Source organism: Macaca nemestrina, unplaced genomic scaffold (assembly GCF_043159975.1).
Source record: "Macaca nemestrina isolate mMacNem1 unplaced genomic scaffold, mMacNem.hap1 Scaffold_104, whole genome shotgun sequence".
In the NCBI taxonomy this organism is placed as follows: Eukaryota; Metazoa; Chordata; class Mammalia; order Primates; family Cercopithecidae; genus Macaca; species Macaca nemestrina.
This window is the reverse complement of record NW_027257587.1, coordinates 132,585-153,179: the sequence shown is the minus strand read 5'-3', so window position 1 is coordinate 153,179 and position 20,595 is coordinate 132,585. Positions and strand designations below refer to the sequence as shown.

The following is a 20,595-nucleotide window of genomic DNA, read 5'->3' as shown; positions in this document are numbered from 1 at the left end:
AGTTTAAATATGGTATCCCCTGTGATATTATGAGGAATTATTGTACATAAAACAAGTTGCCTTCCTTTAACTCTGAAAATCATATTATCTTGCCTAAATTCTCCAAAACGCATCGCTCTGCAGTATCCTATAGTGGACATAGGTTTCCTGACCAATGAGCAGTAAAAGTAAGTGTGTGCGACTCACCTATGTTCTTATCAAAATGGAAATCCCCGAATCCCACCAGTTAGAACAACATGACAGAATGTCAGGATTTTGGAATATATAGGTTTTCTGTAAGGTTATTAGGTATTGATTCCATTTTTAAAGTAGATATCAATATTTTTAGATTACCTATTTCTCCTATGTTTTAGTATTAATAGATTGTGCCTTTTAATTCATCCAGTTGGTTTAATTTACCAAGTTTGTGGGTTATGGAGATTGTAATATTCTTTATTATTTTATCATCCATGGGATCTCTAATATAAAGGCCTCTTTTAATTCTTCTATTATTAGGTTGGTGCCAAAGTAATTGTGGTTTTGGACCGTGAATTTTAAATTTTTATAACTAGGCTGCAACACATGTTTATTAATCAAAATAGAACCCATTACAATGGACTGGGCACAGTGGCTTACACCTGTAATCCCAGCACTTTGGGAGACTGCGTCGGGTGAATCAGGAGGTCAGGAGTTTGAGACCAGCCTGACCAACGTGGTGAAATCCCGTCTCTTCTAAAAATACAAAAAGTAGCCAGTGTGGTGGCAAGTGCCTGTAATCCCAGCTACTCAAGAGGCTGAGGCAGGAGAATCTCTTGAACCCAGGAGGCAGAGGTTGCAGTGAGCCAAGATTGCACCTTTGCACTCTGGCCTGGGCGACAGAGTGAGACTAGGTCTTAAAAAAAAAAAAGAAACCATTACATTGAACACATTTTTGCCAATGAGAAAGAAACTTGTTTATTCCATGCTTTCAGGGTTCGATGAACTCTTGGAAAGCATTTTCTGCACCCTGCTGGTTGTGTAAGTGTTTTCCCTGCAAAAAGTTGTCAAGATGCTTAAAGAAGTGGTAGTTGGTTGGCGAGGGTTCAGGTGAATATGGCAGATGAGACAAAACTTCATAGCCCAGTTTATTCAACTTTTGAAGTCCTGGTTGTATGACAGGTGGTCACGCATTGTGGAGAACTGGTCCCTTCATGTTGACCAGTGCCAGCTCCAGGTGCTGCAGTTTTCCATGCATCTCATCGATTAACTTGGCATACTTCTCAGATGTAATGATTTCACCAGGATTCAAAAAGTGTAGTGGATCAGAAGACCGGCAGCTGACCACCAAACCGTGACCATGACTTTTTTTGGTACAAGTTTGACTTTGGGAAGTGGTTTGGAGCTTCTTCTCAGTCCAACCAGTGAGCTGGCTGTTGGATGAAATCCACTTTTCGTGGCATGTCACAATCTGATCAAGAAATGGTTCATTGTTGTTTCATAGAATAAGAGAAGATGACAGTTCAAAAGGATGATTTTTAAAATATTTGGTCAGCTCATGAGGCACCCACTTATCAAGATTTTTCAGCTTTCCAATTGGTTTCAAATGCTGGATGACCATAGAATGGTCGACATTCAGTTTTTCGCCAACTTCTCGTGTATCTGTAAGAGGATTGAATTCAGTGGTTGCTCTCAATTGGTCGTTATCAACTTCTGGCCCAGAGCCTGGAGCTGAGGCTGCCATTACCACCCTGTTCTCTTCCTTCTGGGGTCCCCAGGAAGCTCCCAGGCCTGAATGATCCCCACAAATACAGTGGCCAGGATGGGAGGGCTGGAAGTCAACTACCCCTCACCCCTGCCACCACAACCAAGAGGCCCCCATGGAGGTTGGCCCCGAGATGTGGGTCCCTGTGGGATGCAGGCTCCCACGGATACTTCAGGGGATGAGCACGGGTCCTCCTGGCTGACAGGACCTGGTGGGCACTGGGTGTGCGGGGCCTGTACAGGTGGGTTGGACAGAATTGGGCCTAACCAGGGAGCCGGAGACTGGTGTGTCTTCCAGATTTCCTATGAGATCCCCTATCTGGTCATAGATGATGGTGATTGCTCTGAATCCCTGTAAGGTGTTAGGTGCTTCATTCTTACCAAGTTTATTTTGTTACCTGGTAGAACTTGGCTCATAAAGAAGAAAATGGTGAAGAGGAGGACAGGAATCCTCATGGCTGAAGAAAGAAGAAAGTTTGGCTTCATTTCCAGGAGGCAGAGAAAACTTCCGTCCATGGCTCTCTAGCACCAGTGGAATGTCTCTGTTTGGACAAGAAGAGCCTTTCTGTACCTCATTGGGGATATTCATAGATAGAGGTGTTCTATGCATGCAAAATTGCTTTGATGGGAGGACTGATGTGGATGCACAATTTTGGCCAGAAAACCTTGTTAAATGGGAACATAAGCTACAAACATTTTGGCAAAAGATGAAAGTTTATGAACAAACAACCATTTATATTGTTACAATAAATTAGACTGTGTTGAGAAACCAGTCGCTTTCGTTAATGACCAGACATTTTGTTAGTGAACACTTCCCAGACTTTTCTAGCCCTGCTAAGAATTAATCACCCCACTTGCTCCTGATCTGAAACCCCAAAGTGCTTTGTTGATGTTACAGTGCTTACTGCCTTGTATGTTAGATTAGTGAATGTATATTTGCCTCTTCCACTACTGTATGAGCTTCTTGCTTGCTAGGACAAGGCTATATTCCTCAGAGCAGAGGAGGGAGTTGAATCATGTGGCCATTTATTCTCAAATCCTCTTCACCAAGTGGAACAAAACAGAACAGCGAAAGACCACTGCACATGGAAGCAGGAGGTCTGGATTTGGGTTCTAGATCTCTAGATCTATTACCAACTGGAGGTATGGATATAGTCAGGAAAATTGTCTTCCTTAGGTGCTTCCTTGATAGCACCTATAAAGGTTGAGATATGTTGGATCTAGATCAGGGGATTCTCAATCATTATTATGCATAAAATCAACTGGGACAGTTGCTTTGTAATACAGATGCTTAGTTCCATCTCATGATATTTTTACTGTTTTTTAAAATTGATCTAGTATTTTTCATTAAATAATGTAAACTTTCTTAGTCTACATCAAATAAAACTCCCACCGGCATACAAATACATTGAATGATATTAGCAGCAGAATATTTAAATAAAGTAACCATATACAACTATTAAGCCACTTTTTTTCATTACTTATTATTTCATGCTGTTTGTCATCATTGTCATCATAATCAGCATCATCCTACATTGCGGAATACCCATTACGAACCATATGGCATAAACATTTTTCCTACTCATAAGGAGCATATATTCTCTATATGCATATGAAATTAATGTCTGAACAAAGTGGCTTAAACAAGGCAGAAGTTTATTTCTTTCTCACTTAAATCTATAGTTACACCTATCACGGCTGGTACAGATGCTTGCCAAATTCATTAGGGACGCAGGCCCCTTCCAGCTGTCTGCTCTGCTGTACTTTAGAAGAGGCTCCAGTTTGGCTGCTAAATGCCCACCTATCATTTTTTAATTCCAGGCACCAGGAAAGAAAATAGCCAAGAGAGAAAACAAGGGAACATCTACCCCTCCTTTTAAATTTTTTAACCAACCCCCTCTTTTTATTTTTTTAACCCAATTTGTTGAGCTATGATTACATTTAAAAAGCTGTACATGTTTAAGGTATGCATCTCAGTGAGTCTGGGGTAAGTATACATCATGAACACCACTACCCTTAAGATTATAGACATATCCTTCACCTCCTAAAGTCCCCCCCCCATTATTATTATTATTACTGGTAAGAAATTTTGGTAAGAACACAGAATCCACCCTTTTAGCAAATTTTAAGTGTGCAATACAGTATTCTTAGCTCTAAGCACTATGCTGTAAATGAGACCTCCAGAACTTACTTCTATGGTATATCTGAAACTTTGTGCTCTAACCACATCTACCCATTTCCCCTGCACCAGGGCCCCTGGCAACCACCATTCTCCTCTCTGCTTTTGTGAGTTTGTCTATTTTAGATTTCAAATGCAAGTGAAATCATATAGTAATTGTCATTCTGTGGCTGGCCTATTTCATATAACATAATGCCCTTGAAGTCCACCCATGTTGTCACAAATGACATGATTTCATTATTATGTAACACTGAATAATATTCCAATGCATATATGTATTACCCTTTTATCCTGATACTCTCCCTCCACCTGCCTCCCAACAGGCCCCAATGTGTGTTGTTCCCCTCTCAGTATTCATATGTTCTCATTGTTCTGCTTCCACTTGTAAGTGAGAACATGCAGTGTTTGATTTTCTGTTCCCGGGTTAGTTTGCTGAGGATAATGGCTTCCAGCTCCCTCTATGTCCCTGCAAAGGACATGATCTCATTCCCTTTTATGGCTGCATAGTATTTCATGGTGTATATGTACCACATTTTCTTTATCCAGTCTATCATTGATGGACCTTTGGGTTGATTTCATGTCTTTGCTATTGTGACTAGTGCTGCAGTGAATATGTGTGTACACGTATCTTTATAACAGAATGATTTATATTCCTTTGGGTTGATACACAGTAATGAGATTGCTGGGTCAAGTGATATTTCTGGTTCTAGGTCTTTCAGGAATCACCATACTGTCTTCCACAATGGTTGAACTAATTTACATTCCACCAACAGTGTAAAAGTGTTCCTATATCTCAACAGCCTCATCAGCAGGTAGTTTTATTTAAAAAGTTTTTGAGAAACCTTCATACTATTATCCAAAATGGCCATAGTAGTTTGTATTTCCACCACAAGTATACAAGGGTTATCTTTTGTCCACATCCTCACTAGTACTTGCTATTCATCTTTTCGATAACAGCTATTCTAAGAGGTGTCAGGTGACATTTCATGGTGGTTTTTGTATGCATCCCCCTGACAATTAGAGATGGTAAGACTTTTGTCATATATTTGTTGGCCATTTGTATCTCTTCTTCTGGGAAACGTCTATTCAGATCTTCACCTATTTAAAAAAAATTTCAACTTTTATTTTAGATTCAGTGAATGCATGTGCAGGGTTTTACATTGGCACATTGTGTGATGCTGAGGCTTGGAGTATGAATGATCTTGTAACCCAGGTAGAAAACATAGTATTTCATGGTGTATATGTTTTTCAGGTCTTGGTCCCCACCTTCCCTTCCCCTTCTTGTAGTCCCCAGTATCCGTTGTTGCCATCTTTACATCCATGTGTAATCAGCGCTTTGTTCTTACTTATAACTAAGAACGTATGGTATTTGGTTTTTTCTTCCTGCATTATTTTAGAATAATGGTCTCTAGCTGCATCCATGTTGGTGCAAAGGACATAATTTTTTAATGGTTGCATAGTATTCCATGGTGTACATATACTACATTTTCTCTATCCAATGATAGAGAAAATATTCATGTCTTTGCTATTGCAAATAATGCTATAATAAATATATGAGTGCACATGTCTTTATGGTAGAACAATTATTTTCTTTTGGATACAAGGGTCAGTCCCCATGGCTGCTGTCAAGGGCTAGCGTTGAGTGCCTGCAGCTTTTCCAGGCTCAGGGTGCAAGCTGTCAGTGGATCTATCATTCTGGGGTCTGGAGGATGGTGGCCGTCTTCTCAGAGCTCCACTAGGCAGTGCCCCAGTGGGGACTCTGTGGGGGCTCCTACCCCATATTCTCCCTCTGCACTGCTATAGTAGACATTTGCCATGAGGTCTCCACCCCAGCAGGCTTCTACTGGACATACAGGCTTTTCCATACATCTTTTGAAATCCAGGTGAAGGCTTCTGATACGGTTTGGCTCTGTGTCCCCCCACAAATCTCACCTCAAATTGTACTCCCACAATTCCCACATGTTGTGAGGGTTCCCAGTGGGAAATAATTGAATCATGGGGGCAGTTTCTCCCATATCGTTCTCGTGGTAGTGAATAAGTCTTACGAGTTCTGATGGTTTGATGAGGTGAAACCAGTTTTGCTTGGCTCTCATTCTCTCACTCGCCTGCTGTGATGTAAGAAATTCCTTTCGCCTTCTGCCTCCCCCCAGCCATGTGGAACTGTAAGTCCAATGAAACTTCTTTCTTTTGTAAATTGCCCAGTCTCGGATGTGTCTCTATCAGCAGCGCACTCCTGTACTTTGTGCAACTGCAGGTCTAATATCCCATGGAAATTGCCAAGGCTTATGGCTTGCACCCTCAAAGCAGTGATCCAAACTGTGTCTGGGGCCTTTTTAGCCTTGGCTGGAGCTGGAGTGGTTGGGAGGTAGAATGTTGTGAGCACTGTCCTGCGCTTGCCCTGGGTGGTGCAGCCCTAGGCCCAGCCCACAAAACCAGTCTTCCCTTATAGGCCTCCAGACCTTTGAAGGGAGGGGCTGCCACCAGCCAAGGTCTCTGAAATGTCTTTCAGGCTCTTTCTTCATTGTCTTCTATTAGCATCTGCTTTCCTTTTAGTTATGCAAATGTATTCAGCCTGCTTGAATTTCAGAGGATACCAATGGCCTTAAAAGTACCATATGCCCCCTAACACTTCCTGACTTCATTTCTGCAATATATTTTATTTTTTTACATCATCATGAATATTGAAACTTTTTAGATCTATTCACTTTCCATTTGTTTTCAGGTCCAGTTTACTTCCAAATAATTTTAGAATATAGAGTCTCCATAAGACTCGAGTTTGTCTGGTTTCTTGCTGTACCCCATGACTGCGAATGCTTTCTAGTACATATAATACACTCAAAAGTACTTATAAGGCCGGATGCGGTGGCCCACGCCTGTAATCTCAGCACTTTGGGAGGCCGAGGTGGGCGGATCACGAGGTCAGGAGATCGAGACCACCCCGGCTAACACGGGTGAAACTCCGTCTCTACTAAAAAAAATACAAAAAAATAGCCGGACGTGGTGTCGGGCGCCTGTAGTCCCAGCTACTCGGGAGGCTGAGGCAGGAGAATGGCATGAACCCCGGAGGCGGAGCTTGCAGAGAGCCGAGATCGCACCACTGCGCTCTAGCCTGGGCGACAGAGCAAGACTGCATCTCAAAAAAAATAAAATAAAATAAAAAAGTACTTATGAATGAAAAAAGGAATGAATCTTCCTATTTTTCCTTCAAAATAGCCTTAACTCTTTGGTTTCCAAGTTGATGTGGGGTTTTTAGTAGTTGTCTCAAAAATCCAATCAAATTGAACCGGATGTGTCTCCAGAATGAAGTTTTGATGAGGTTCAGTATCTGTGCAATCAGGGCATGTCTCTTGGAATGTAGTGCTGATTAGGTTTATTAATTGTTTTTTCCTATATAAGGGGAAGCCAATCAGAGGATGCGTTTTCCCAGAGAAGGAGCATCAGAAGAGTTTAAGACCTTGGGGGAAGAGAGTCTTGCTTCTTGCTTGTGGGACTTGCCTTGGAAGGTAGATAAGTTCACAGCATCCTCCAATTTTTTATTTTTGGTGAGTTCTCCGAGCACTGAGATGTGAACTGGTCTCATTCCCTTACAATGATACTGTTACCAGTAGAAGAGATTCGAGTTACTGGCAGCATATCTGCATGGGTCCATAAGCAACTTCAGTCCTTGCCTCCTCAGAAGAAAGTATTTGACTGAGGGGCATACAGCGGAAAAAGAGGCTAAGTTTCAGAGCAGGAGTGGAAGTTTATTTAAAAAGGCTTTAGAACAGAAAGGAAAGGAAAATTCTCTTGGAAGAGACCCAAGTGGATGCCTGAAGGTCCAAGAGAGAAAAGAGAAGGGCCTTTAACCTTGATCCTGGGATGGGCTTGCCTCTTTCCCATGATTCTTCCTTTAGGGAGAGTTTCCGGCATGCACAGTGCTTTCCTTACCCTTTGGAATTGAGCATGCACGGTGCGTTTAGGGAGTTATGTGCATGTCCATCTGAAGTTTTCTTTCCTTTTCCAGTGGAGTGTGTCCCCAGAAGATTATGCTTTGCCATTTTTGTCTCTTAACATAAATGCCCAAGAAGTTGCTTCTTCCTGGGGTCTGCATTTAGTTAACATTTTTGATGTTAACAGGTGTAGACCACCATGAAATGGCCTCTCTCTGGTGCTGCCTAATTGTCATTTTTAGAGAGGCAAAGTGATCATTAACAGGCCATCACCTGACATTTCTAGTGGGTAGGGGAAGAGCCCTCTCCTGCCCTGCTCCTGCTCTTCTACCTGTAACAAGACAAACCTTGAATATCATTAGACACGTGTCCCATCAAGGCAGCATCTCATTATTAAATTTTACTGTGTGAATTGTTACTTCACATTCTCATATTCTGTGTTCACTATTTGTGCACCTTTTCCATTTTTGTTTTGACCATATCTCATTATTTTAACTGCCTTCTCCAAGATTCTAGATCTGCATTGACCAACAGAGTAACTACTAGTCACATGTGGCTATAAACTGTAAATTAATTATAATTAAATAACTAAATGGCATATCCTTAGTAGTAATAGCCAAATTTGTGGCCAAAGTAGAAATTTTGTGACTACATATGTGTGGTAGTTACTGCATTGGACAATGTAGATACAGAGAATTTCTTTCATCACAGAAAATCATGTTGGGCATGTTGGCTGCCACTTATTTTTATTTTATTTTTATTTTTTATTTCTTTGAGACAGAGTTTTGCTCTTGTTGCCCAGGCTGGAGTGCAATGGCATGATCTCAGCTCAATGCAACCTCTGCCTCCCAGGTTCAAGCGATTCTCCTGCCTAAGATTCCCTAGTAGCTGGGATTACAGGCATGTGCCACCACGCCCGCCAGTTTTTTTTTTTTTTTCTTTCTATTTTTAGTAGAGACGGGGTTTCTCCATGTTGGTCAGGCTGGTCTCAAACTCCTGACCTCAGGTGATCCGCCTGCCTCCACCTTCCAAAGTGCTGGGATTACAGGTATGAGCCACTGCACGCGGCCTTATTTTTAAATTCTATTTGTGTGCTTTATAGTTAAATTATATTCTGCTTCTCTATATTCATTTCCTTTCACAGATTTTTCTCAGGCAATTTTTAAATTTCATTCATTTACCTTCTTCAGGAAAGGACTTAGATCATTTTTTAAAAGTAATCTACAGCAAATAATTTTTCCACGGATATTGTTTTAGCTTTATTGTGTTGGTACTTTTACATACTATATTCAGGTATTATTATTTTTCATAACTTACTTTAAAAATTGTGCCAAGTTTATTTAAAAGAGATTTCTCCCTTGATTTTCAGAGGTCAGATTGTGTCTTTCATTGTTGTTATTTTAGTTTAATTTTATTTTATTATATGTAAATATGTTGCATATTCCTTTTTAAAAAATGTGAGATTTTTTTCTCTCTCTTGTAACACAAACTTTGTATGCAGTGTTCATTATGCACTTTAAAAATAAATGTTTTGTTTCAAGGCATGGTGCTTTCACACATGCAACCTTAGAATAATTTTAAATTCCATTCCACTTTCACCATTCCTGAACTGCTTTGAATATATTGGATGTTGGAAGTCATGAGAGGTTTTGACTTGCAATCCAGTAAAGATAATAGGATTTTCCATTTATAGTGTAATCTGGTATATATTCGTTTTGGTTTCATAGTTTTAAAAAATCTATTCTCTTTTACTCTGTGGTGATCTTTGCTTTTCTATTTGTGCATTGCTAGAATGTCGGCTGCTGTTTCCCTAGCACCTGAGATGTTACTCAACACTGTATAGTGCTGGTGTTGAGAATTGAGAGAACCTACTAAATAATAGCACTTTTCAAGACCGCAGTTCTGAATTAAAAGGAAGGGAAAGGACAGGCAAAAGAATATAGACATCAGCTATTTTTACTGAAGATCTGTTGGAGAACATGGTTTTGGTGTCCAGGAACTTGAGACCTAATACTGCATTCCTAATACTTCACTAAGGTGTGCCTAAATAGCCCTGAAAGGGCTAGGAAGTCACAAGTCTGCCTCTTAGTTGTTATGAGTGTCCTTAAAATATTAAGGGAATATTGAGGATGCAGAATGGCTCCTTCCTCATGACTTTTTAAGAGATCTGGGCTGGGCGCTGTGGCTCACGCCTGTAATCCCAGCACTTTGAGAGGCTGAGGCGGGTGGATTACCTGAGGTCAGGAATTCCAGACCAGCCTGACCAAAATGGAGAAACCCCATCTCGACTGAAAATACAAAATTATCCAAGCGAGGTGGCGCATGCCTGTCATCCCAGCTACTTGGAAGGCTGAGGCAGGAAAATAGCTTGAACCTGGGAGGTGGAGGTTGCAGTGAGCTGAGATTTCACCATTGCACTCCAGCCTGGGCAACAAAAGCGAAACTCTGTCAAAAAACAAAAAAGGAGAGAGAGAGAGAGAGAGATCTGGAGGGAGATACTAAGCTGTGCAGGCTCTTATCTTGAAGTCACCAAATATGTAAGTTGTTATTCCTGCTCTGGTGAGAAGTTTGTCAATACATTTTTTCCATGAATTAATGAAAATTTTAGACTCATAACATAAGTTTTAAAAAATTTCTCCTAAAGATTGCTTGTGTATGTATGTGTTTTGAAATATATTTAATCTCTATATCTTGAAATAGTTTTTATAGATTCCACACAAGAGTCCTTTAGGAAATAAGTGTGCTTTAATTTTCTTATAATATTTGTCCTTTTTTGTCCCTGGCACAGTCTGTATATGACCATTTAAATTACTTTTAGTTCATGTTTGGGTTATAATCACACACAGATATTCTCTAAAGTCCAAATCTTATTTTGATATTCGAGGAAGAGTTTACATGGTAATAGTATTAAGGGTTACAGCTGGTTTCACTGAAGCTTTGTAGGCATTCTCTAATACCTTACTGTTTTGAAGGAATATCTGTTCTGCTTGGATTATAGACTACATAATACATGTACTGTCAGGTACATTCATGGAAGGGACAGGCAGATGGAGTCATATGTTACTGGAGTCTTGATGAACAGATGTAGGAAATAGTCCAAGAAATAAGAAAAAAGTTGATATTGAAAAGTGCTTGTTGAAGTCTGTAAATGTGCATTAAAGTGTGGCAGTAAAAATAAACACAGTGAAGTTTGGGAACTGGGGTCTAAATCCTGGAGTCCCCAGAATCATAGAGAACCTTGGTTAGGGGAGTAATTTTGTAAAAAAGCAAGAAGAGGCAGTGACAAGGCAGAATATAATTAAAAGTATTGCTGTGTCATTTTCTAGTTTTGTAATTTTGTCATATTTGTCAAACTCTGTTGATCATTTATTAAACTGGTAAATAAACTATAATCAGCAGGGTTATTATAAGGGTTAAATAAGGAAATTTGTGTATATCTGTAAGCACAATGTCACAATTAATACAAAGCTACCCTTTTTATTTTTCCTGGATTTCATGTACAAATAGGTCAGTTAATTTTTTGTTTATGACACATAATTATCATTTGTACATAAAATATATTTCATTATTTTTATATTTTTAGCAGGGAAATAATACATGCATGTTTTCCCCCGTCTCAAACACATGCGTTCATATAAACATATCCATCTATATACCTACATATCTATGTATGAATATACACATGAACATCAGTATTTCTCAGCAAATATGTATCATGATAATCAGAGATATTGCAACTAACAAAGACTAATATAAACCATGATTGCAAGAATTTTAGATACCACCTTAGTAAAATATCAGATTGAGCCGCTAAATTTCTCTCAGCCCTAAGTCATTTTGTATTTTCTGAGCATCCTAGAGGATTGTGACTGTATACACAGGACAAAAACACCATGACGCAGGGTACTGCTGCGAATTTCTGATGCGGGGGATTTTAAGGGCTAGATCAGCAGGATGGGAGTGTTGACCCTCCAAGTGAAATAAATTCCTGAGTTGATTATCCCCATCCTAAAACAGATTTTGTGTGTGTGTATGTGTGTGTGTGTGTGTGTGTGTGTGTGTGTGTGTGTGTGTGTGTGTGATACAGAGTCTTGCTCTGTCGCCCTGGCTGGAGTGCAGTGTTAGGATCTCGGCTCACTGTAATTGCCTCCTGGGTTCAAGCAATTCTCCTGCTTCAGCCTCCTGAGTAGCTGGGATTACAGGCAAACACCACCATGCCCAGCTAATTTGTGTATTTTTAGTAGAAATGGAGTTTCACCATTTTGGCCAGGCTGGTCTCGAACTCCTGACCTCAGGTGATCCACCTGCCTTGGCCTCCCAAAGTGCTGGGATTACAGGCGAGAGCAACCGCACTTGTCCCTAAAACAGATTCTTACTTGATTGATTTCTGAGTTCCAAAGGGAAATACAAAAGTCAAAATTGAGAGAAAGTAAAAGTGGAGTAAAGTTTCAGAAGGCTGTGATTGGTGTTGGAGAAACATTGCTAGGGCATAAAGCTGGGATAATAAAATCTGAGAAATCCAACAGTGTTTATCTACAGGTGGAAATCATATTCCACATGTAGGCGGAGTCAGGGATCCCTGTGTTTTAAAATCAGTGAGGGAATTGAATATCTGGACTTGTGTCAATTCACATACAAAACCCAGTGCTTTTGATGCTCTCATTCATAAGATATCTGTGTTCCTTCTTTGTCAGAAACCATAGTCATAGGCTTCCTAATTTTGACCATGGGAAAAGAGGAGAGGCCTCTGTGTGTTTGTGTCTGTTGGTCAGGCTGTGGTGCAGGTGGTGTCACCCTTCAGTGAAGGTCTGGCTTTTCATCACAGGTTGGTCTGAAAATTATGTACAAGGCTGGTGTCTCACGTGTTCTTTCTCCAACCTCAGCTTTTCTTAGTGCCTGAAGCGTCTGCAAGTGGAAATCCAGAAGAAGACAGAGAGAAACTGAGTGCTTGACAATACATTCACTAGTGAGTGGGGGATGGCTCTTTCTACTGAAATTATACCCATATTGCTGGCAAATGGGCAGTTTTCTCCAGTTTGCATGGGTGTTTCTTTTTTATTCTTTTTTTGTTTGTTTTTATGATGCAAAATCCACCCAGCCTGGGTGTTCCAAATGCAATCAGGAGACTTTCAGGTATCTGGCCTCCAATTAAGTTTTCTCAGGACTCTAGGTTAGGTATCATGTGTCAATGATTCCTAAATTATCAATATAATTTCTAATATTACACTACTTTATTCCAGCCCCTATGCAGGCTATTTACAAGAAAAGACATGGAGGTCTCATTTATGTATTTCTTTTTCTTCTATCCATCCTATAACCTCATAGGGAAATAATTGACCCATTAACTGTCCCGTTGGCTGACATAGACTTAGGATTGTGATGAATGCAGGCAATAGAGATGCGTGAAGAGCAGAAGATCACAGCCCAATAATGAGGCTGATGTTCTAGCAGCTGAGTTCAATAAATCCCGTGTGATAGGCCTTGGGCAAGAGCTGCACAGTGTTGAGGAAAAAGGAGAGTTTGATAAAATATATTTATGCTTTTAAAAACTTTGCAAAAGGACAACTAAAGAAGTCATTATTATTCTTATCCCCATTCGTTTTGCCTTTTGATAATTAACCTTTTTGCCTTCTGGTAACTGAAAGTAACATATAAGAAATACAATTACTTAATTATGGTTGCACACTCAGGAGAAGGAATATAGTAGATATAGTACAATTTAGGGTTCTGTGGAAATGCTCTATAAGGGGTGGTTAGAAAAAAACAAAACAGTAAAGAGGCCTTTTAATCCTTGAACAAGCCAAGTGACAAGGTAAAGTTAAAAGAGAGGCAGTGATAACTGAGGTTTGGTTTGATCAGAGAAAGTTGAGAACAGGAGGCTTCATATCACAGGAATCATCAGACTAAGACTTCCTCAGTATAGCAGCCTCAGCGGTCTTGTCTTGTGCGGCTGGACTGTCTTTAAGCTTTGTCATGAACACCTGAATTACATAACATTAGAGTGACTATATGTATGAATTGAATCCTATATTCTGCGTAAAACTTGTTCAGTTCTGAAGAATGCTGGAGTCTGGTTCATCACTTTCTAACTTTTTAATGAATAAGGGACCAATGACCTGTATTTAATAAATATTTGCTAGATAGGAAACATGTTTTCTATTACTTCTTTAGATTATTCAAAACACACAATAGGTCTTTTAACCATTTGATTGGTGAGAAACCTGTGTTTTATCTAGAGAAATAATTCATTTAATCACGGTCGTGTTTAAAAAGTAGTAAATCATGGTTATTTGCCTTGTGACAAATCTGTAATTTACTTGAAATTCATGGTAAATTTGTTTTATTTATGAAGGTTCAAGTGAAAATTTTATAATCAGTTATGTACAGGTGATTAACACATTACTAAAAAATATCTGGGCTATATTATGCCACATCTCATGCTATATTTCTTCATAGGAAAGTTTAATGGAGTAAGAGTGGGTATGTCTCTGTGATTGAATTTGAAAGGCAGATACCAGCTTAGTATTGAGAATGAACTGGCTGGAACCTAAAACACTGAGTGTTCTGCATACCCAGCTCCTACCTATGTCATTTCAGCCTTCCTCCTCTGGACATTAAAAGGGATTCTCTGTCTAAACTAAAATGTCTGTGATGTTTTAGAACAAAGCGACTTTTGAAGATGTAGCTATTGACTTCACCCAGGAAGAGTGGGCCATGATGGACACATCCAAGAGAAAGCTGTACAGAGATGTAATGCTGGAAAACGTGTGTCACCTGGTGTCCCTCGGTGAGTCCCTCAACATTCACATATGTATGTAGACACACATTGACTCATCCATTCAATAAGTGTTGGAACAGCTTCCCCATATCTCACTCTAATCTCTTCTCTGATTCTCTCACAGATCTTATCTGAAAAAAGTTTGAGCTCTCTAAATCTGTCTAAAGAAATATCTTTATTTTATTTTATTTTATTTTATTTTATTTTGTTTTATTTAGTGTGTCACGCAATTAGAATGTAATCTTGACAGGGATTTCATGGTTTCCTTGGTACTAAGTCTCTAATACTCAGAATAGACCTAGGAACTTAATGAATATTTTCAATGTATTAAATTAACTATTTTCTAAATAACTCTTCTGCTTCAGTCGCTATGCTTAGGCTGAGACCAATTAGTGAAAACAATAGCAATATCTTTTCTGTATAGAACACCAATTATTTTTGTAAATCGAATGTTTTTTTTTGTTCTGCATGAGAGTAATAATAAACATACTGTGCAGAGGTTTAATTAATCTCTTTCTGAAAAGACTGTGTATTATGCATTGTGTCTTGGAACTTAGGCATGGACTCAGCATTCATAGGTCCTGACTGTTTTGAATTTCCTTTTCCTGATGGACCTTTTGTTTGGATTTATTTTCTAGTCTCACGTTGGGTCAGAAAAATCCTGGGGAGTTTTCTGTGTTCTAGGTCTTGTGGCCTGAGCTGACCTTCACTGTTTTTATTCTTCCTCGGTAGCCTGCCTTACAGTTGGTGATAATGCACATTTATTGACAGTGAACTCAAAACACATGTACTGTTTCCACTAACAGGGTACAGATAAGCAAATCCTATATAACTTTGCAGCTGGAGCAAGCAAAAGAGCTCTGGTGGGAAGGAAGAGAATTTCTCCAAGGCCAGAATCTGGGTAAGGAACAAGGTCCTGTGCTCTAACAGGAGGAAGTGCTTTGTCAATGAATAATATCAGTCAAATATTAATTAGCAGTTTTATTAAATGAGTGGTAATTTCTAAAATGTAGGTTAAGCTACTGGAGCAGAATTCCTTAGATGTTATTATCATTTTGTTCATATGTCAGATGCTACTCTTGTGTCCTCTTGCCTTTTCTTTTACTTTCGGGAAAAGGATAATTCATGTACCTGTTGGGGTTAAACTGTCACATGCTGACTCTTTTCCCGATACCCCTGTGAAGACTATCCCTCTATTTACCTGCCTGATATCTCATCTCCATTTTATCTCTTTTCACATTTTAATTTTAAAGCACTTTTCTAATTGCTGACGCTGTACAATCTGTTTCTTCTATTGAAGTATTTTCTTCATTTGACACATTTGCCACATCTAAGTGTCAATTTTTGAAAAAAAGTAAAAGGGCCTTGGGGTTTTTCAAACAATTTTATTACCATAATACCAAGGTAACAATTTATTTTTCAATTATTTCAGACAAGGAAAGTGCCCTTAAGAAAAAACACACGATATTCATGCATCCTATCAGAAAAGACGCATCCACCGGTATGACAATGGTGAGTTTTATAGCTGTGTACACCAGTCATCTAAGTTAAAGACCTGGTAATGGGTTAAGTTAGTAATGACGCACAGTCACCTGAGCGTAATTAGGCTGGCATTAAGGGCTTTCTAAGCAAAAAAAAAATTGATAGTTTGAATTCAGTGAATAAAGTGACCTGTGTTCTAAACCATAACATGAGATCTTTAAAATAGAACAAGTGCATATACATTGCTCATGTTCAGACTTTGAAAGATATTGATATCATCACAATCAATGGAATAACTCTGCAGTTGGGATCTTACAAAAGAGAAAATATCTGTGTCTGCAGGAGACAATGTGTATGCAAGTGTCAATCGAGAAAAGTGACGAGACAAGTCCCAATCATTTTAGGAGATTTATTTGCCAGAGTTAAGGACATGTACCTGGGGGCCAGGTGTATACCTTTCTCCAAAGATGATTTTCTCTAAATTTAAAGGGGGAAAGGGTGGGATATTGAGAAGTACACAATTTTCATGTAAAAGGTGCGTAGAAAAAAATATTCATGCATTTTTCTGGCTCAGTGAATCTGGATTTTTTTTACATAAGATGACATAAACAAATGAGGCAGAGGAATAATGCAGGAGAGCTGCATTTTATATAAGACAACATAGGCAAAATGGGGCAGGGAAACAATCGGATATGCATTTGTGTCTGGTGAACTGGGGATGACTGCGCCTATAAAGACAAGCTGTCAGTTTTCATTGCCATGGTGTAACTTTAATAGCTCATGAGGAATTTCCTTGTGGGCAAAATATGGGGGAGGCATGTAGCTTTTCATCTTGTAGCCAGACTATTTAGGAACCAGAAGGAGGAGGCAGGTTTGTGTGACCCTGTTCCCAGCTCGATTTTTCCCTTTGGTTCAATGAGTTTGGGGTGCCAAAATTTAATTTCCTTTCACACAAGTGACATTGGAAAGATTTCAACTGGGCTCTACCACTGAATAGTTGGTCTAGAATTCAAAGGTGGTGAAATGAATGTATAGATGTATGTTGGTAAATCATTAAGAGCTTTTAATCTTTGTCCCTAAAGGAGAACTCTCTCATTCTGGAGGATCCCTTTGAATGTAATGATTTGGAAGAAGATTGCACTCACAGTTCCACAATGACTCAGCGTTTGTTAACTCAGAGTGCAAAGAAACCCTACATCAGCAAACAGTGTGGAAAATCCCTTAGTAATCAGTTGTTCCTTAAACCACATAAACAAATTCATACTAAAGGTAAATCATATCAATGTAATATATGTGAAAAGGCCTATACTAATTACTTACACCTTAGATGGCACATGACTCACACTGGAGAGAGGCCATATGCATGTCATCTATGTGGAAAATCCTTCACTCAGTGTTCTCACCTTAGAAGACATGAGAAAACTCACAGGGGAGAGAGACCGTATAAGTGTCATCAGTGTGGGAAAGGCTTTATTCAAACCTTTAATCTTCGAAGACATGAGAGAACTCACCTTGGATAAAAGCATTATGAATGTGATAAAAGTGGGAAGGTCTTTAGTCAAACCTCTGGCTTTAGAGGACACACAAGAATTCACACTGAAGAGAAACCACATGCTTGTCTTCTATGTGGGAAAGCCTTCAGTCTATCTTCTGACCTTAGATGATATGAGAGAACACGCACTGGAGAAAAGCCATATGAATGCCATTTATGTGGGAAAGCCTTCAGTCAGTGTACTAATCTTAAATAACATCAGAAAATTCACCCTGGAGAGAAAATGATAAATGTCTTCAGAACATATTCTGACTTTAGATGACATGGTGTTAGGAATGACGAATGTAAGGAATATGGAAGAGACTTCAGCTGCAATTGTAACATCTAAACATGCCAAAGGACTCACATTTTGAAGAATTACTATAATCAACATGGACGTTACTTCAGTTACCTTTATTCTTCAGTCCACATCAATAAATTCATATGGAAGAGAAATTGTACGACATATATGTACCAAAGGCTTGTTAGTTATCTGATCATAAATGACACGAGAGAGCTGAAACTGTCAACATAATAAACTAAAAGTCTTCAGCAACAGTTTTAATAACTTAAAACGTGTGGGACTTTCAGGTAGAGAATCTCTAGCTCTGCGTTCAGTGTGAAAATGTTTTTATGTGCAATTTGTTGCCAAATAACGTAAGAAAACTTTACTTGGATGAACCCTTTATTTGTATTTTCTGAGAATAAACATTCAGCCAAGCACTAGGCTTGATGTTCACAAGAAAACACAGTGATAAAATGCTGCTAAAATGGAAAATAAGAGAGGAAATCCTTTATAAGCTAAATAAGAAGGGAAAGTCTTTCCAAGGGCAATGAATTCTCTTGGAATACCAAACACTTCTTACTGGAGAAGTTATGCCTTGAAAAATCAAGAGAAATCCTTTCTTCACAGAGTAACGCTTGTGGCACATGTGAGATTTCACACTGGACAAAACACGGTTAGCATCTTGAAAGGAGAAGATTCTTTAGGGGTAATTCATTTCTTAGTTAACATTAAGTTTCTCACATTGAGGAGCTATTAAAATTGAAAATCACCATGGAGAAACCTGATAAGTTTCTCATCAGAAAAGTGTCAAGAAGGTGGACCTCTAGAAAAAACTCTTAACACATAGTTTGGCAAAATAATTCAGAAATTTGAGAAAATGTCTATTCATAAAAATGCAGCACATAAACGTATAATAGCAAAGTGACCTGGGCATAAATTGAATGCAGAATTATATATGAAATCTCATTAAACATTTCCAAAATATCAATACTTACAAATATTCAAAGAATACAATCGGTTGTTGGAAAAACTTAGTGTGTTGGTAAAGTCTTTCTTTCATTTATGCAGCCCTAACAAATTGATTTGCATCTGCACTCCTCGGATTATGGGTCGAGATTCTACCCCAACTTCTGAGTCTCCCCAGTCTTCAACGGCTCTTTCCTCACAGCTCACCTCCCTTTACTTCCATGTCCACTAAAACCACTTGTTTCCATCCAACCCTCGAACTGACACATCAGGGATCTTCAGCCCCACTTGCCAGATTTCTCAGTGTGTCATTGCATAGATTTAGCAAGGAAACGGAGGCTGGATCAAAGACACCTAGTATATGCATTTGGGTGTCCCCAGCCTTTGCCTCTGTCTCTGAGTAGTTACCTGGGATCAGAGAATAAGGCAGCCCTGCTCTTCTATCCCTCAGAAATCTCTTGAAATTTTGTCCCTGAAGCCTCTCTAAGTGGAGGTAGCAGTTCATCTCATGACACCCCAGAGTTTACTCAGGTAAGTCCTGAGTTATTACACAGAGACAGACACAGCTGTGTTCCTTTTACTTCTGTCCAGAAGGTAAAACACCGGCATGCTAAAACAGCCGAACCTGTCAGCCACCATGCAAGCCTTTCCTATATTTGAAGAAGCAAAATGAAAGTTCTCACAGACGGGGCCTCCTCTGCCTTGTCCTCAGAATTGGAAAATGTATTGTCCATCAAGGAGCCTCAGTACTGAACCTAAAACTCAAGAGAAAACGTTTCCTGAATAATAAGTGGGATGATGACTTGAAATCTTGCAAAACAGGCACAATCTTAATACGATAGGCCTTACTAAGGCTAAATGGTCTTATCCATGGTTGAAATTGACACATCATTATATTTAAAAATCTCCACAAGTGATTGATTTTACTCAGCAGCCAGGGTTTATGTCAAGTGTGAGGATAACGAGCAAGAAATTCGAGCCCTTGGCAAACTGGTTGGAGAGGCAAGGATCGTGTCCAGGTAGAGCTCATAACATTATTTATTGTTTAATCTATTTAATTAAATAAGTAATTTACCCTCAAACTGTGGCTGACATTCTATGTAGTCCTGAGCCACATTAAGATGTACTATTTGTGCTGTGAAATTCTACGGGATTTGACAAATGCATGGTGGCAATTCTCCAGCATTAAAGCATAACACAGAATGCTTCTCTTATTCAAGCTCTTCTTCCCTTCACATAGAGGGAATCAATCGACTTTTGTATACTAACTTTCGAATTTGTTTCTTTATTCCCATCTTCTTTAATTAAAGCACAAGATATCGTACTCAATTTCCATTTGATCTTCCAAAAGAAAGGTACTGAATAATCCATACCTGAATTTCATTGATTCAGACTCAGGTCCACCGCTAAGCAGTAAAGGCCAAACGTCCTGTGCTGCCACCTCATGGCCGGCAAAGGGCAATGAAACCCATCGGTCCGGCCATGCAGGGCGCATGCGCGGTCTGCTTGCCGCGGCGAGCCGGGTCTCCAGGGAGGACCTGAGTTTTCTTTACCCAGGGTGAGGAATGCGCCGCCGCCCTGGCTTTGGGGCTGGGGCCTCTGGGGAGGTTCCGGGTGGGGGCGTTGAAGAGGCAGCTCTTTTTGCAAGGCCCAAGATGGCGGGCCCTGCACAGGCCGCGCTGTTCCGCGCCCTCAGGGCGTCAGTATCCCGTTGGGGCAGGATGC

At 39.6% G+C, this 20,595-nt stretch overlaps 1 long non-coding RNA gene and 1 pseudogene across 1 annotated transcript in view; both read left to right on the top strand.

Annotated features, from left to right (window-relative positions):
• The first annotated feature begins 1,777 nt into the window (after positions 1-1,777).
• On the top strand, positions 1,778-17,751 carry LOC139361217 (zinc finger protein 705A-like; annotated as a pseudogene).
• Positions 17,752-20,357: 2,606 nt separating this feature from the next.
• Positions 20,358-20,595, top strand: part of LOC139361214 (uncharacterized) — a 39,383-nt gene continuing 39,145 nt past the window's right edge. The window contains exon 1 of the long non-coding RNA XR_011618776.1: positions 20,358-20,428. This is a non-coding gene — a long non-coding RNA (uncharacterized lncRNA). The remainder of the gene's footprint in view (positions 20,429-20,595) is intronic.